Source organism: Physeter macrocephalus, chromosome 1 (genome assembly GCF_002837175.3).
Source record: "Physeter macrocephalus isolate SW-GA chromosome 1, ASM283717v5, whole genome shotgun sequence".
Taxonomy (NCBI): domain Eukaryota; kingdom Metazoa; phylum Chordata; class Mammalia; order Artiodactyla; family Physeteridae; genus Physeter; species Physeter macrocephalus.
In genome coordinates this window covers 66,608,476-66,628,013 of record NC_041214.2, presented here as the reverse complement: position 1 = coordinate 66,628,013, position 19,538 = coordinate 66,608,476, and the positions used below count along the sequence as shown (strand labels likewise).

The 19,538-nt window shown below is 37.9% G+C and overlaps 1 protein-coding gene across 1 annotated transcript in view; it reads right to left on the bottom strand.

Moving 5' to 3' along the window:
• The window catches only part of NLGN1 (neuroligin 1), a 951,664-nt gene that overhangs the window by 922,834 nt on the left and 9,292 nt on the right, over positions 1–19,538 (bottom strand). The window contains exon 2 of the mRNA XM_055083836.1: positions 14,534–14,602. The gene's annotated coding sequence lies outside the window, so the exon portion shown is untranslated. The remainder of the gene's footprint in view (positions 1–14,533; positions 14,603–19,538) is intronic.

Here is a 19,538-nt window from a genome sequence, read left to right as displayed (position 1 = left end):
AATTAAACTATGAGGTAGGTTTACTAACCCCATTTTACAGATGAGGAAACTAAAGTCCCATGTTAAAATAAATCGTTCAAGATCACACAACTAAAGCACCATAAAACTGGATTCAAACTAAAATCTGGCACAAATCCCATTCTTTTTAGCCCTAGTCTATATTGAAAGAATAAATTATTAATGTCATCACACGCTATAATTAAATCAAGGAAACTACAAACTGAGAAAGAACCATTGAATCTAGCAACAATTTTGTGGAAGACATTTGAGTAAAAGAAACAGGGGAAGACCATTGGAGTTAAGAAAACTAATTAGAGAATGAATAAATAAAAAGCTGATATAACTTTGATTACCTGATACTTTTCTTAATCTCTTCAATGGTCTTCCATCTTTAGAGTAAAAGCACAAACTACCTTTCAACAGCATCCACTCCTCTTATCATGTAACTGATAGAAACTCAAGTCCAATTAAGTAAAATAAGCAAACTCCTGAAAAGCAAAAACACAATTTATTGGGTTATGTAACTGAGAAGTTCAGGATGCATTGAGCTCTCACATGACTGTATTCAGAGACTTAACTGAGGTCATTAAGTTTTTTTCTTTCCCTTTTTTTCACTCCTTGGCTTGCCTCAGCTTTATTAGCAGGCAGACTCTCTTCATATCTGGGGCTGAATGCCTGTCAGCAACTCCCGGTAAGCCCTTTCAGCTAAGCATCCCTAAGGAAAATTACCTTGTTAACTCTAAAAAAGAAATCACATGAAGGACTTTAAATAATTTTCTCGAATCACACCCTTTTTTCTGCGACAAGAGATTAAATTAATTTGCTGTACCAAGCCTACTGACACATGGTATACCCCTATGCCAGGTTAGGTGCCCCACCAAGACTTACACATACAGTGGAGGCTGATGTAGGAAAGGCCCGGGATGGTTACGAGAAGAGAGGTGAAAAAGCTTTCTGGGCAGACTTCAACTACAGCCATAGTAATAGTTTACCACATGCTGCTCCCAATTTTTCTCCCATTAGCTCCTTTCCAGTTCCTTCTATCTAGCAGAAGTGGATTAGATGTTGTGAAACCACATTTCACGCTTTCCCATCTCTGAGTCTTTATTCAATTTGTTTATGCTACTTTGAGTTCCTTCTCTAAACCTTTCTGATGAAATATAAATTTTCGAAACTAATGCATGGCATATTTCAGGTGCTTAATGAATGTGCATTTAAGGGAATTGTCTAAGTAATTCATTAGACATTCAGGAGACAAGATTATACCCTCAAAGAGCTTTTAATTAGAAGGTTAGAGAAAACACACATACAAATAACCAAAGTATGAAACAAAACAGTGCAAATGAATTAAAAAGAGTAATGGGAATTTAGAGAAGAAAGGATCAAGGACATCTTAGGGCAGGGGAAAATGGACTTCAGAAAAGGTTTTATTAAGAAGGAAGTATTTGATTTGGCTCTTAAAAGTGATTGAAATTCAGTGCATATTTGTTTTGAATGAATAGATGAACAAATGAATGAACTGATATTAATGAAAAAACAGATAAAGCATATAAAATTTAGATCTTCCATAGAGAAAGAAAGATTAGGTTTTTAAGTCTCAGAGGTAGTGGAGTCAAGAAAAGATATTTTCTTTTTTTTTTTAAGTTAGAGAACTGAGTCTATTTGAAGAAGAAAAATACAAAATAGGATATACTAAATTCATTAAGAAAAATTAGATGTAAGATTTAGGTCCAGAAAAGATGAGGAGAATGAGATTCAGAAAATAAATGGAGCGTTAAAGCCAATCTTCTAAGGGAAAAAACCTTAAATAGATTTAGGAAAAAAAAAGAAATACAAAATGCTATAGGAAAATGCCTTTCTTTAAATAATTGGCTTAAATTTAAAAGAGCAAAGATTAGAGGGGATTTCTCTGTTTATAATGGATCACTGTGTTTTGTTTTAAATATGCTCAATTATAATTTATGGACTACATTAAAGCAACAAAATACTTCCTCATACAATATCGAGTGCCTATTTCTTAATAATCTACTTCAGCCGAAAGTATAAAAGTGTTCTTCCAGTCATTTATATATAAATAGAGGTGTTAAGTGTCCCTTACAGTATTAGGAAATCAATATAAGTATTTAATGCAAAGGAAACAAGAGATGATTTAAGTATATTAGGATTCAAGTTGGAGATAATTGCCCTCTCACATTTCTTTCTCGTTTTCTCCGTTTTAGAGAAATAAAAGTACTATATTTGATACCTAAAATAATAATTATAATTTTTAAATTCATGAACCAGATTGCAAGCCTAAAGTAGCAGTTTCATATTTATTCTAGGACTCTCACAATGGAAAATGTATTAGAAGAACTTGATATTTGTTACATAATTATGAAGAGGAACATTTTAGGCTTTACCTTAAACCCATATTCTTATACGCTTTCTGTTTATTTATGTGGCAGTCACTTAGAACTATAACTAAAACATTTTGGTCCCTGGAAAGTGGTAGATGTTTGTTCCTACAGGTACTGGGAAGTAATGAAGCCTCCCATCCTATTAGAAGGATTCCCCCCCAATAGAAAATTTCTCTTGTAAAAATCACATGTGGAGAGAGGAACCAGGCAAAATGTGACTCTAAAGTTGTTAGATGTGATGAGTAATGTGCACTGAAAGGTCATTTCATCATTTTTGCAGAGGCTGGAGGGATCTCCTTCCTCCTTCAATCTGTTAAGAATTTCTTACATGGCCTTCTCTATCTCTATATGTTTGTAACAAAATGCAGTGTATCGAGGGGCAGGGAATGTGGAAACAATGCACTTCCATTAATTATGTTGTGTTTACTTCTCAGCTCATCTTCTACTAAACATCTTCAAGCACCTTGCCCTGTTGCCAGATTCAATGATATGCATCCTTGCACTCTCCGGGTCTTACTTACTTCACTGTTTTCTCCTTTTTTTCCTTCTTCCTTTCCATGACTCCCTTCCCTTTATCCTTTCCAACCCAATACTCTCAAGACCAAACCAGTAGAGTTCAGCTCAAATATTCCCTCTTCCATGAAACCTCCTCCCTTTTCCCCCAAGGTGGAAGGAAGCAGAACTTTTTCTTCTGAACTTGACTGGCACTTTATCTGTAGTACCCTTGTTGCAGGCATCAACAATTTGCCTCACTGAATTTTTATGCATTTCTCACTTACCCTATGTGAAAAATGGTTGATAAAGTTTTTTGTTCTTTTTTGGAATATTTGTCAGAGTGCCTGTCACATGGGTTATCTTGCACATATAAATACTTCAAAAACATTTGTGAATATATAAATGAGTGAAAAATAAATATGTTAGAAAGGAGAACATTTAAGAGGCTATTCCAATCATTCAGTGGTGTTCTCACCCTTCATACCAGTATGATGTTGATATACCCTAGGCTGCTAGCAGTGGAAATGGAGTAAGCAGAAAATTATGAAAGCTATTCAGGAGATAGAATTAGTAGGGCATGGCAAAGAAAGTGAGGGAGAGGGAGCATTCAAGATTATTTCCAGATTTCCTGCTTGAGGAAATGAGCAGCTGATTGTACCATTTACAAAGATAGAGCATTCTGAAGAAATAGCAGCTTGAGGGAGAAAAATAATTCATTTTATCTGTACATGTTGAATTTTAAGTGCTTGTGAGACCCAAGTAAAAAAACCAACTAGGCAATTGATTATGGATCTGGAGTGAGAGTAGTGTGGATATACATATGGGAATTGCCGGTACATGTGTGGTCATTGAAGCTGTATGAGTGACTGGGATAGATTATTAGGGACAGTTTGTCAACAGGGAATAGAAAGGTCCTAGAATCAAAGGAACAACAGAATTTTAGGGTTTAGGTAAAAAAGGAATTTGTGGAGACTGAGTAAAAAGTATCCAACACTAGTGAGAAGGGTCAGAATGAGAACTTGAAGGTGTCCAGCAGGGACATGGGTGGCCTCAGTGAAAACAGTTCCTGAAGAGCATTCGGAGTGGAAGCCAGACAGAGGTGTGTTTAATAGGTAGAGGAGAGACAATGAAAACCGCAGTTATGGAAAATTCACTCAAGAGTTTGACTGTAAAGAGAAAGATTGAGATTTGTAGCTGAAGAGAGAAATTGGGTCAGAGCAGGTGTTTTTGATTTTTCTTTTTTTTAGTTTTTATTATTGGAGAGATTAATTTTGAAATATCGATGGAAAGAAGTTAGTAGAGAATGTCAAATTAATGATAACAGAGAGAAGGAACATTGATAAGGTTCCTGAGAATGTAAAAGGGCCTACATACTCAAGCTAAGAGAAAAGATACTGCCCTTCTATCAAGGAGATAAGTGCAGATATAGGTTTACTGGTAGAATTGCTGGGAAGTTGAGGAGATTCTGCCTGATAGTTTCTATTTGTTTGGTGACATAAGATCCAAGGACATCTATAAATTATGTGTGTAAGTGTGTAATCTGAAGGGGTACTGAAGGTTTGAAATGACCAAACAATCAATATTTAAAACAGCAAATATATATACACATATGTAGGTGTGTGTGTATATCTGTATATGACCAGAGCCACGTTCTGTGACATCAGGGATAAGGAATGACAAAAGTGGTGACCCCTACCCAGGTCTGCTCCTATGGGCAGGGTAAGAGGCAGCTGTGCAACTTGGACATGGGCCAGGCCACCCGCTGGCTTGGAGGAGAGATATGCAATGTCTCTGTATGTGCAGCAAGAGCTCCATGTTACAAAAATAAGATCTTGTTCCAGACCTGGGACCCAGGGTTAGAGAGACCAATAAAATTTCTATAGACAGGTGACAGGCACACAGAGAAATCAACTACTCAAAAAAGTTTGCAAATTAGTATTCCAAAGCACAAGTGAAAAACTATTGCTGAGAAAATCAATTAACAAAAATTAAAATCCAAGAGACAAATTTACTGCCAGTGAATTGAAAATAACAGAGCCATCTAAAAATCACTTTACATAAATATATTTAATATTGTCAAAGAGATAGAGTAAGAAATGACACTCATAAAAAATAAAAACTAAGAATCAAAAACATATAGATATAATTCAAGAACAGAGAAATATAAAAAAAAAGTAGTCCTGGAAGAAAGTTATACTTACTAAATATAACTAAAAAATAAAAAACTCCAGACTGGATAAATTCATTGATAGTATTGAGGTCCTTACCCAAAACATAACAGGAAAAGAGCAAGGTAGTAAATATTAAATATTAAGAGAAGTTACAGAGCCTGGTGCTTATGTTTAGAATGTAGAAATGTGTAAAGAGTATTGCTCCTACACTAAGAACAACAACAAAAAAGCCTGATAAACTGCAAAATCATAGCTTCTCTTGAACGTACCAGAGAGCTACGTTTGCAGGGCAACTAAGTAGCCTGAAGTCCAAGAGCAGAGACAAGGACATGAGCACACTTCACCTGTGGTCTCGAGTGAGGAGAGGAAGCGATGGATGCCAGGTGCACACAGCAGGTAAGAAAAATTCAGCTAAAATGTTCACGAATTGCTAAAGGCAATTTTTAGATAATAGAACTCCTGGGAGCCACAGACACAAGGGGAATCCACACCCACTTACAGTCTCTTCTCTAAGGGCTTCCAGTGGGTGCTAATGATAAAGATTACTGGCAGGATTGGTGACTGGAGAAGACTCTCATCAGTGAAGGCCTGGAGGAGGGATAAGGTCCTTTCTGCAGGAAAAGCAGGAGGCCCCACTTAGGCCCTAGATCCTATGGAACAAAAGCCTTCAGTCACTGGAGGAAGGGCAGCAAACTATCACCCCCAGAGCACAGCTGAAGAAGGCCCATTGATTGCAGCTGGGAGACGAAAAGAAACAACAAAAAACAAAAAAAAACACTCTACATTGCAGATGACGCCAGATATAAGTCTGATAGCATACTGGCTTTTTTTCCCCTCTAATATCATATTTTAGGTCTTTTGCTCTTTTTTTTTTTTAAATGAAGATACAACAATGCATAAAGCTGAATGATTTCCTGGGCAGTATAGCTTAAATTTAGCTTACAGATTTTGCCAAGTGATGTTTTCTTATTCTTCAGACAATCATGATCTTCACAGTTGCTGTATAACCCCTTGGGCTTTTACCACCATTATTTTTTAAAGATCATCAATAATTGTCATTTCAATGACACCATGACCATATACCTCTTCATCAGCCAACATACTTATCCAAGTTTATGTGCTCTGTGATGAATATAAAATATTCCTCATTGTTCAGGGATTTGTTAGACTCTTTGGAGAAAAGTGTATTCCTGAGCCATCAAAGGCCTTGATCACTCTGAAGAGTATGTTGAACGACTGCTGACATGACACTAGCCACATTTTTCTCCAGACTTTCCCCAAATCTGACTTTGTGCAGAAATCCAGGCACAAGTGATTACCTCCCTAGTGCCTTCCTCCTGTTGAGAAGAGGTTTAAAATGCTTGCAGTTCTCTCCTGCTGAAACTGTTATTTTAGCTTCATCATTCAAATGGGTTATGACATAAATTTTTGGATTGTTTAGGGGTTAAATGAAATAATGAGGTAAGAATTCAGGATCGAACTAATACCCTACAACCACCCATAAAGAACTGTAATTAAAGACTATTTTTATCCAAGTTCAGTGTCATCAATAGCTTGTTCAGAGTACTGAGCAAATGGGATTATATCTGGAGGTTAAAAACCTCAAGAGCCAAATATTTTCCTTCTATTGCCCAGGGAGAGTTCACCATAAACAACAAACAAACAAACAAAACCAACACCCTCTAAACCCAAACCAAACCACACTAAACCAAAACAGCAGAAAAATTCAGGAACACACTATATGTATGTTGACTCTAGTAGCCTAATATGTCTTTCCAAGATGGCAGCCTCAAAGACTGTCGGTATTAACTATGTTCCTTATCACTTTTATCCTTGGTCACTGGGCAAATGCAAGACCCTCTAGTGAACTACTTTGTCAATCCCGCTATCCACACAGGACTCTGTGGTTCTTTTGAGTCTTTTTTTTTTTTTAACATCTTTATTGGAGTATAATTGCTTTACAATGGTGTGTTAGTTTCTGCTTTACAACAAAGTGAATTAGTTATACATATACATATGTTCCCATATCTCTTCCCTCTTGCGTCTCCCTCCCTCCCACCCCTCTATATCTACATCTTTTCCACTCAGTGTTTTTTTAAACCTCCTATACTAACCAAAACCAAGCCAAGGAATAGCTTCCCCTGAAAAATTTGTCAAGTACCACCTGTTCATATTTCATACATCCTGGTTCTGTTTACCTCAGAGAGAAGAAGGAAATTTGGCAATCTCTTAGCTCACCATTGCTGCCTCTAGATATGTTACTTTCTTTCTTGAGTGCAAAATATTTCCTCATTTGACATATAGTATTTGGTACCACTTTTCTCTGCTGCTGTCACTTGTTGACCTTCTGATCATTTCCCTCTGTTTGTTGAACATTTGATAAAATGACTCATGATTTTCTTTCCATCACAACTCTTGCCATCATCACCGGAAACTTCAACTTTTGCATGAACAACCTCCAAGATTCTTAAAAATGCTTGCCATAACTGCAAGGTCTAGGACAATGATATTTTCTAACAATTACAATATGCTTATGGAATTTTGAAGCAATTATTACATACAAAGAGAGTTAATTTCCTTTTTCCTCTTTAAGTATATCCAAAAAGATTGCTTTAGTCAGCATCGTAAAACTGCTCAGCAGTTGGACTGTGCTTGTGTAGAGCACAGCACACTTAGCAAAGAATAAGCTTTCTTAAAGTAACGATCTATATGGAAATATACAAAGAAACAAAAGGATTAGTATAGGATAATGGAACACATGGACTAAAAAATGAGCCATACCCAGCATTAAAAAAACTGTGAGTGTATATGAATGTATATCAAAAACTACAAATAATTACACAGTGAATATGCACTCCTCTTGAAACCCTATGCCAGGGGATGCCAAGGGAAATATTTCTGTCTCAGGCCATTTGGATTCTCTTCATCACCTAGTGCTGCCATCTGCTGACCTCTTCTGCATCCCACACTTTTCATGTCATGTATTAGATCAGAACAGAGGTTATTAATTTTAATATGTAACAGAAAATTCTCAAACTCCCTGCATAGAGCTGCCTTACACTCAGACTCTTTGGAGGCTTTGTCAGTGCTGTTTCTATAACCTGTAGTTACTCCACTGTCCGCACAGTTCTGGGATTTAAGATTTGCTCTTCCTCCAAAAGCTCTGAAAAGTGCCAGCCACAGCCACTCATTGCCTGCGAATGGCCTTTCTGCTCTGCATGCTCTCTGCTCTGCGCCTGCTGACTCTTTCTGGGCCCCTCTGAACTGTGCTGCAGCTGTAAGAGAACAGCGTATTAAACTTTCTGGCAGGATGACGGCAGTTCGGTCCATTTCTGTTCAACAAAAGCTGATTTGGAGCTTCTGGGTTGAGTCCTACCTCACAACGGCTCCCTCTCTGCGCTGAAAACATGAAATCCAGATTACTTGTTTGCAGGACCTGACATTGCTTCCAGCATCAGTTACCCAGGTTGTACTGCGTAGCTGTTTGTACTCACTTTCTGTGAGAAATAAGGCTGTAGACAGAAATAAGTTCTGTGGAGAAAAAATGTCTTAAGAGTCATACTCTTCTAGATGATTTGGAAGAGCAAAATCTGACTTTCTGAGTTGGGTCTGTTTGAATCACTAAAGTAAACTTTGAAAACTCACGTGGCTTAGTCGACATGTGTTCATGAAAATATTTTCCCCTTCCAGTGAGTTCGGGCCAGATCTTCACATTCGTTCACAGAAAGCCAATAACATAGAGTGTATTTCAAAATATGGTCTGGTTCCCTCCTCATCATATCATTCCTGGGTCTTACTCCAGATCCACAGATCACAAACGTTGTGGAGTGGAGCCTGGAAATCTGCATTCCAAGCTGCTAAACAGATACTCCTTATGCATAGCGTTGAAAATCACTGTGCATATGAAGGCTGCTCTACCTTGGCTGTGCATCAGTGTCATCTGCAGAGCTTTTAAAACATACAAATGCCTGTTCTCCATCCCAGACCTACATTGACTCAGAATCTTCAGAGCTAGAGCTTTCTGAATTCTTCTGAGAGAGGGCTAGCATGAAGAACATCTGCATTAATCAGATGTATATATTTCATTGATTAATAATAACAGCTCCCATTTATTAAATGTTTGCTAAGCAAAGTCCATGTTAATGTATCATTTCATCCTCCCAACAACCCTATGAGGTTAGTAGTATTATTAAGCATTTGTTATTGTTGTCATTTTTCAACAGATAGCTTAGAAATCCTAAAGAAGTCACACACTGAGGAAGTTGTAAGACTGGGACCAGAACCAGTCTGTCTGACTCTAAGCGCTGGCCTGCCCTTCCTCCCTGTCACACATGGCCATTGCCTCCCTGCCATTAGTTTTTTATAATTACCATTTTAAAAGTGTGTCCAGATTTTTTTTTTACTTGTTTTGCTTTTCTCCTTTTTGGTTTCAAAATTAGCACCATCTTCTGATGTTTCTGCTCTTTATTTTTTCTTTGTAACTGTTGATCTAGAATTAATTCTCTGAGGCAGCTAACTTAAATGTTGCATGTGCACAGAGCATTTTATGAGGGAGGGAAGCTTCCTATAATGTCTCATGGCTTTGCGTGTTACCAGAGAGATAGAGTCTTCACCCACAACAGGATTCCTTCCTTGATTATTACTCCTAGTCCAGTGCATTGGGCAGGGTGCCCCACGTGTGTGCTACCTTAACAAGCTTTCTTTAACTGTGTCTTTCCTGTGGTCCCATTTTATGGTAATAATATATATAGTTGGACTGTTCTACCAGACTATAAGCTTCTCAAGGAAGGAGGTGGCATCTCTTATTTCCACATGCCCAAGGCTGGAAGACTGAAGACCTTCAAGTCAAAGCCTTGAGAAGCAAATGGCTCTGTGCACCAACTACACCACACCTCCACCTTGAATATGTGCACACGTGACTTAACTTTGCATAACCTGACTCCTTTGTAACACAGGGACAGTAATCTGTTGTCCTATCTGTTAGGCTTGCTGGGAAGTAATGTACACAAAGCATGTGGTGCTGTTACAAGCACAAAGGAATGACTATTATTGTAATTATGGTAAATGGTAGAATGGTCATTCATTCATTTATTCACTGAGTGCCCACCATATTTGTCAAATACTTTACTAGATTCTAGAACTCATATGAGCTCATAGGACTTATGGGACATTGATTTAAGAAAAACTGTACAATTTTAAAACAAATCATATGTATGGAAAGAGAGAAAGAGGAGAAAAGGTGATCTGAAATCTTGAAGTAAGTCAGACAGAGAAAGACACATCATATGATATTGCTATATGCAGAATCTAAAAAAATGATACAAATGAACTTATTTACAAAACAGTAACAGACTCACAGACTTAGAGAATAAACTTATGGTTACCAGTGGGGGGAAGGTTGGGGCAGGGGAAGAATAGACTGGGAGGTTGGGATTGACAAGTACAAGCTGCTATATTTAAAATAGATAACCAAAAAGGACCTACTGTATAACACAGGAAGCTCTGCTCAATACTCTGTAATAACCTAAATGGGAAAAGAACTTGAAAAAAACAGATCCATGTATATGTATAACTGAATCACTTTGCTGTACACCTGAAACTAACACAAAATTGTTCATCAACTCTACTCCAATATGAAATAAACATTAAAAAAAAAGAAAAAACAGTAACAGTAGGTAACGTCATCTGAGGCAGGTTAGAGGGAAAGAGAATGCTGCTCAGAGAGTCACAGAAACCTTTCTGAAAAAGCCAGACTTGTTCCTTCTTTTTTTCTTGGAGAATTAGGCAGCAACATCAAGTTGCAGGTAGATCAGAGGGAAGAGGTATTCAGAGAATTGAAATAATTGTTGCAGGGAATGAAAAGTGATCTGACTATAAGACATAATAGAATTCCCAGGCAGTACTGAGGAATCAGTTCATTATGAATATGAATCCAGAGTGAGAAAAAGTCTTAATTGCATGGTTTCTGCAAAGAGGATTCAAGCAATTAGAAAAGGAGAAGCTGATTAGTTGGGTTCATTCAGGTTTGCATATTGGCTGGGTAGGTGGCAAATGGCTTCAGGGTATTGACGAAAGGGTGATTAAGATGATGAGCCATGCACTGTACTCTGGATGCAGATGGAATTGGCAACAAAAGTTGACTAACAGGAAGAATGTGACGAGAACCATTGTCTGAAAATCCTGATGATGCTAGAAAGCTTGTAGTAGATGCAGATGAGCAGATAATTTGAATTGAAGAAGTTGTCATCGAAGAGTGAGATGTTTGAATTACTGATGTCACAAATGGAGCAATTTGGGAAAGTAACAAATCAAGATTGTGACCATGGAAGTTGTGTGACTGAGGTGGAGAGAAGGAGAATATCCCTGAGGATATGGAGGTCATGGAGACCAGAGTATTGAAGTCTTTGTCTAGACTTGCACAGTGAACCTTCAGTGACCACAGTCACTAAATCATGAAGCAGAGTGATCAGAAGGTTAACAACAATGCAGGGGGGAGAAGGTGAGATTGCACAGAAGCAGGGAGTTTGCCAGTATGGAGAAGGAACAATGGAATGAAAGCAACTAATGGGAGCAAAGAAGACACCAACACCATCTGAGGTTAGCAGGTTATGAAAGTAGAAACATCTTCCAAGTGAGAGTTCTGCAGAGTGTGTGTTCTCCTCAGGGTATAGCCAATTTTCAGTTAGGAAAAGAAAGTTGAGAGAATATTCTGAAAAGGTTCAAAATATAAAGGAATATTTTGATCACGAAATCCTAGGGGCTCAGGAAAAGGAGGAAATGAAAGAAAAATTAAGTCCGAGTAGAAGTACACACCTTTGTGTAGCTTTCTGTATGAAGAAAAGTAGATGAAACGTATTCAATACTTAGACTAGACAAAAACAGCAAACTTGGGAACAGTGATTTCATTCTATTAGTGCCTTGTACAATTAAGGGTACTTCAACCTAACCAAATTCAACAATAGCCCCAACCAAAGGCCTAAAACATTGGGGTTTAGGTCCAGGCATTTCCTTTTCACATTGTCTTCCCTTTACTTGTTCAAGAAATATTTATTCCAATCTAGATGATTAGAATGTGTTGGTGAACTAACTAGGCAAAGAAAGCACTCTGCTCTTATGGTGCTTATGTTCAAGAGGGGTAAGACACACAAAAAAAGTGATAAGTAGCTTTACATAACAAATGAGAGCATAGCTTAGCAGGTTAGAAAGTGATGAGTGCAATGGAAATGATAAATGTAGAGCATATAAGTGGCAGTCACGCATGACAAGAAGGAGTTCAGATGATGTAGGGTGGTCAGGTTAGGACTCAATGAGACAGTGATATTTGAACAAAGCTTGAAGGAGACGTGGAATTAGCCATGTGGATACCTGAGGAGAAGAGCATTCCAGGCAGATGGAATAGCCAGTGAAAAGACACTAAGGCAGGAGTGTGCCTGGTTATGTTTTAGGAATAGGCAGAAGCCAGAGTGGTTAGAGCAGAGTGAGAGGGAGGTCAGAAGATCAGTGCTTCTCAATCTTTAAAGTGCATAGGAGTCATCTGGAGATCTTATCAAAATGCAGAATCAGATTCAGGAAGTCAGGTATGAGGCCTGAGATTCTGCATTTCCAACAAGCTCCCAGGTGATGTAGGAGTCACGGGCCCATGGTTCATGCTTGAGTAGCGAGGATTTAGATGACTCTTAGTTTGGAAGAGTGAGAAAGTAATTAAATTATGGGAGTCTAATATTATTATGACATGGTATGAAGGACTCAGTTGAGGTTGTAGTCATGAGTTTAACCCTTTGTGGCTATGTGTTTGCTTCAACCACACTCAGCTGCACAGAGACAGGAATGGAGCTGGCAAAGAGTCAGATTTAACCAGGGTTGTTGTTTTGCGATGATAAGGGGAGAGAATACAATGGAATTAAGCAAGTATACCAGGAAGTAGTATAATGATTGACCATGGGATTTAATATGGATCACTGGTGGAAAGTCAGACAGGTCTGGTGGGCCCTTCACAGCTAACAGGGCAGTGGTCTTAAGCCGTAGTTACTGAACATGTGATCTCATCCTTCGCTGGGTTAATGGTACCTGCGATAGATAGGTGATTTCAACACTTTAATGGAGAGAGAACATTTTCAAGGCAACTCACACTCAAGTGTCAGTGATGTCAGGAGGTTTGCAGTGTTGATGCATGGATGCTGTTAATACACACAGTGACACACAAACAAACACACAGTAATATGCTAGACTGTTAGGAAATAATGAAAATTTGAGATTTAGGAAGTATTCCATCATGTTGCCTTTTGATTGTAGCTCTGCTCACCACTGTTTGAGTATCTGCCAACATCACACTTCATTAATGTATAATCACCACTGTGGCTGCAGGTAAACCCATCACTGACTCTTTACAACTCATTTACCCACCATTGCAAAAACTTCCTGCTGACCTAAAAGAAAACCCCAAATACTGCTGCGTTATAAACTACCCCACAGAATTCCTCTTTTCTTTATCTTGTATCTTGGTTTGCTTCTGTTTCACCTTGCTTTCTAGTTCCAATACCTGTACTCATACTGATATTGATCTTGACCTCTGACTTGAAGTTAAAGCATTTTTTCTAATCCTCCACTCATCTTCAGCATCTCAACCTTTTCTACTACAGACTCTTTAGGGTTAGCTTGCCCCTCTGGCCTTATTATACTGTTTTTAATTAACATTCCTTGAATCAATTACTGACCCCTCCTCTCCTCACCCTCATTTTCCCCATCATCAGTAAGAGAAAAGATGCCCATAATTTCCGTTTCTCTCTTACTTCTTTTCTCCCTTATTTCTTTGTTTCCTTCTTTTCTCCCTTCTTATTTCTTTGTTTCCTTTTGCATGCTACTCTTTTTCACACACACACAAAATGTCATCTTATCTAGAATTTAGTCTTCCTTTTTTTCCTCTTGAAGAACCAATCAGTTACAACATGGGGCTTAACCTTGGGTCTTTATTTCATCCAGGCTTGTTCATTTGTTTATTTCAAATGTCTATAGGAAATAAGTCTCCATGATAAAAAAAAAGAAATAGGCCAAAGTGATATCATGTGTGCATGTTTTCTCCAGTTGTCTTCAGATTTGGACCAAAGCCTGAGGTTTTAGGATGCCTGGTCTCCAGAGAGCCAAGCTTTACTGTAATAAGCAAACTGTGCATAGAGATTGACGCTAATAGCTACAATGGGAAATAACATTAACTCTGCAATTAGGACAAAAACTTTATATACACAAGGAAATGGAAGGGTTCTTTATAGAATCATAACCATCTTTAGAGCTTGATGGCACTGAGATATCTTTCAGACAACCATGAGATCAGAAAAATTAAATATGTTCTTATCAATATATGCCATCGCTTCCATCACTTGGAGGCATTTTACCACAAGCTATATTGGAATGAGAGAAATGAGGTATTCATTAATTTGCATGTGTCTACTGACATGGCTTTAAAAGCATACTTACATCCCTCTGTTTTGTTTCCACAACACTTGGTTCACAGCTTTATTATTCTGCTTCTTATTCAATGCATATCTAGAGGTACAAGAAATAAGACCCAGGGAAATAAGGTTACCCTCTGAAAGTTAACACTATTTAGATAACACATAATTTGGGGAGACGTGTCTTCCTGAAATAGTTAGTTGCAGTTTAATCAATAATAATAACCTATTCTAAGAAAGCAGTTTTTTTTTTTTTTTTTTTTTTTCTGATACACGGGCCTTTCACTGCCGTGGCCTCTCCCGTTGTGGAGCACAGGCTCCGGACGTGCAGGCTCAGCGGCCATGGCTCACGGGTCCAGCCGCTCCGTGGCATGTGGGATCTTCCCAGACCGGGGAAGGAAACCGTGTCCTCTGCATCAGCAGGTGGACTCCCAACCACTGCGCCACCAGGGATGCCCACAAATGACTTTTGATTCATAGGACTTTCTGGGGCCCAGCCACTCCGCCGCATGTGGGATCCTCCTGGACCGGGGCACAAACCCGCGTCCCCTGCATCAGCAGGCGGACTCCCAACCACTGCGCCACCAGGGAAGACCGAAAGCACTTTTTAATCAGTTTCTTGCAAAGACTCTTTAAGCAATATAGCATAGAAGTTACAAGCATCAACTTTAGAACCAAACTGGGTTCAAATCCTGGTTCTTCCATTTCCTAGCCATAAACTAAGCAAATTACTTAACCTCTCTATGTCTCATTTTCCCTACCTGTAAAATGAGAATATTTTCTGCCTCAAAAGTTGTGTTGACAGTTAAATGAGTAAATATGTAACCCATAGTAAGCTCTATATAAGTCTTTGGAATTTTTTTTTTTTGTAAATTTTAATTTTATTGGAACATAGTTGCTTTACAATGTTGTGTTAGTTTCAGGAGTATGGGGAAGTGATTCAGTTATACATAGGCATATATTCATTCTTTTTTAGATTCTTTTCTCTTATAGGTTATCACAGAATATTGAGCAGAGTTCCCTGTGCTATACAGTGTGTCCTTGTTGGTTATCTATTTAATGTATAGTAGTGTGTGTATATTCATCCCAAGCTCCTAATTTATCCCTACCCCACCCACGCTTCCCCTTTGGTAACCATAAGTTTGTTTTCAATATCTGTAAGTCTATTTCTGTTTTGTAAATAAGTTCATTTTATCATTTTTAATTAGATTCCACATATGAATGGTATTATATGATATTTGTCTTTCTCTGTCTGACTTACTTCATTTAGTATGATAATCTCTAGGTCCATCCATGTTGCTGCAAATGGCATTATTTCATTCTTTTTTATGGCTGAGTAATAGTCTATTGTATATATGTACCACATCTTCTTTATCCATTCCTCTGTTGATGGACATTTAGGTTGCTTCCATGTCTTGGCTATTGTAAATAGTGCTGTGATGAACACTGGGGTGCATGTATCTTTTCAGATTATGGTTTTCTCTGAATATATGCCCAGGAGTGGAATTGCTGGATCATATGGTAACTGTATTTTCAGTTTTTTAAGGAACTCCATACCGTTTTCCATGGTGGTTGTACCAATTTACATTCCCACCAACTGTGTAGTAGGGTTCCCTTTTCTCCACACCCTCTCCAGCATATATTGTTTCTGGATTGGAATTGCTCTTGAAAACAGGAAAGGGGAGTAACTTAGAAAGGTACTATGAACATTCTGACCATGGCAAAGAACATCTTCAGTGATTTATTCATTAGTGTCCAGAATTTAGTTATTATTTCCATGTTTGAGAGGCTAATCATCTTCCCTGAGTGCATTAATATTGTTTAGTTTGTGAACCTACAAGGGTGGTAAACACATTCTGGACTATAGTAAGTTGGCCCATGCCATCCAATCCCATGAGGCCACTTGCCTGCTGAGCCTGTCCATGCTAAAGCTTTTCCATTTAACACACATACACTCTGTGCTGTATTTTTCATTCACTTGTCTATCTTCCACATTAGCTTCGGAGCTTCCCAGGAGAGGAACCAAACTTATTTAACTTGGTGTCACCATTGGGCAGGAGTGCTGTTCTTATAGTTGAATAGAATTTGCATTCTGTGTTGGAATATAAACATCTTGCAGGTAGGGTCTATATCTTATTTGTATTTGCAGTGCTAGTTTGTAGTGGAGTGCCTAGCTCACAGCAGGCACTAAGTGGTTTTTGGTTGAATGTAATTAAAAAATGTTGAGGCTCTTTTACGGTAAGTCTAGACAAATTCCAAGGTGTAAGTACCAGCGTTCCACAGGACTCAGTTGATAAGAGCTCATTGGCACAACAGCTCACAGAAAGAATCTAGGTTAATCTCTTTTTAAATGAAATGAAAAACATTATTCATAGATGTCCATTATTTCATTTTAAAAACCAAACAGTTGGAAATAAAATATGCTTTTGTAATCTTTTTTAAGAATAAAAAGTTTCTATTTCCCTCATTTCCATAATAATAAAATGGCTTTTGCATGTCAGTGATTCCCTACCAAAATGAAAATAGGGATTAATGAAGTGACACTGTAAAAACTTTAAGTGAAACAAATGTTGGAACACCAAGGAACCCAAAGCAAGCTCTCCTTGTTTCATATTTTCTGCACAGAAATGTATTTTTAAAGAGGCAGGAAGCATAGAGAGAGGGGACAGGTCATTTCTTAAGTTGTACACTGTTCTACACCATAGACTTTATTACTCTGATAACTCCTACCCTAGAAATCTTCCAGCTCAAGTTCTGTTTCATAATGCAGAATTCATCAAGGGTATGGAAACCATTAATCTTCTTTTATGCACCATCTGATGAAGGACTGAAGTTACCTCTGGTCAGGAACTGAACAGTTCCAAGACTTTCAGTAAACACCAGTTTCAATACAAACCTCTGAGATGGACATTTGGAAGGGCCAAAATGACCATTCAAAGGTCATGCTCAAGAACAGATGGATTTCTTCCTAAAGATTTCACTAGGTTTTAAAAGATATGGAGAAAGCAAGATCAAACTTCAGTCCTTGCTTGCTGAGTGCCATTCACCGGACTGTGATGTCAGAGTAATTCCTGAGACACATGTAACTAGGACATGTAATTTGGATCCATGTCATGGTACATCCTCCTTTAGACTATGATGGCTCTGAAGCAGTATTCATTGGTGAAAAAAAAAATCACTAATGACAGAAAAAAACAAACTAATTTGCTATGTAAAGTTACTTGTATGCTCATATTCAGTTACTTTATTCCAAACATTTGAAACGAGGAAGGAAGAAAAAGTCGGACAGAACTAGAGTGATTATTTGGAGCAAATTATAACTGAAAAGGATGTTGCTCATATTTTGCAGATTGTAAGCATGACTTTTCTTACAAACTTTGCCACATAGTTTCTAGGGACACGTGGTCCCAAATAAAGGATATTGTGATAGACAGCATATCGTCCCTCCAAGGATTTCCATCTCTCCATCCTCAGAATCTGTTACCTTAAATGGAAGATGAGACTATGCAGATGTGACTAAGTTAAAGATCTTGAAATGGAGAGATTATCCTGGATTATCCAGGTGGGTCCAATGTAATTACAAGTGTCCTTATATAGGAAAGAAGCAAGCAGGAGTCAGAGAAGCAAATGTGACAATGAAAGCAGAGGTCAGAGTGATGCAGCATAAGCCAAGGAATGCAGGCAGCCTCTAGAAGCTGGAAAAGGCAATAACAGCTTCTCCCCTAGCACCTATAGAATGAATGCAGCTCTTCTGACATCTTGATTTTGGCCACATTAAGACCCATTTCAGATTTCTGATCTCCAGACGTGCAAGATAAAAAAATTGTGGTTTTTAAGGCACCAAATGTGTGGTAATTTGTTATTACCAGCAATAGGAAACTAACACAGATACTAAAATTAAATTTTGGTTTGGAAAAAATGTAAAGCTAGGTTTCTGAGTCCGAGAGGCCGTAGGCAGTCCAGAAAAAATGGGAATACTGAAGTGATCACACTTATATGATGCACCGCACAGGGCAATCCTGAAATCAAAGTTCACAGGGAACTCAGCAAGGTGCTAAGGACACATGGTCCCATAAAAATAGCTCAAGGGGCATGTGTGAAAAGAAAAAGGAAATGTTAAACTTCAAAATTCACCCAAGTCTGTGACTCTTGGCAATAAGATATATAAAAATTTTTCTAAGAAGCAGGGATAAAATGACTACTCATCAGCTAGCCTCTTTGATTTTATATCATATAATCTAATCCACAAATGTTTTATATTTACCATTTGATTATTATTCATCCTTCTCTATTCTTGATTTCTCTTAAACAATGCATTCTCACTCTATCCTAAAATTTTGACTTCCTGATTCCACACAAGTTCAAAATAAGTATGTAAATAGAGCAAAATTATACAATTGGGATTCAGCCTGTCAAAAATCTCAGGGAAAACAACAAAAAAGATCTTAAACTTTATTTTCAAATAAACATATATGAGTGACTCTGCCCAAATTAGAGTATATTAACCTGAACCTATGTCTTTTGTTATTGACTTTTCAGATGTAAGCATGTTAAGCTTTATTTTGCCTTTACTTATGTAAAATACAGTGGGTAAAAGCACATCTTTGAGTCTGTCAACCCTGGGTTAACATCTCAGCCCTTCCACCCACCAATACTTTGCTTGTCTGCCCTTGAAGTTACTTAACATCTCAATGCTTAGTTTCATCATCTATAAAATAGTGAGAATAATAGTATACAGCTTATCATGTTGTTGAAAGGATTTATTGAAAAAAAGATATAAAACACTCCGCAGAAAGCTTAACGTAAAGCTCAATTAAAAGTAGATAATAGAGCAGGCAAGATGGTGGAAGAGTAAGACGCGGAGATCACCTTCCTCCTCATAGATACATCAGAAATACAGCTACCCGTGGAACTTCTCCTATAGAACACCCACCGAACGCTGGCAGAAGACCTCAGACCTCACAAAAGGCAAGAAACCCCCCACGTACCTGGGTAGGCAAAAGAAAAAAAAATAAACAGAGACAAAGAAT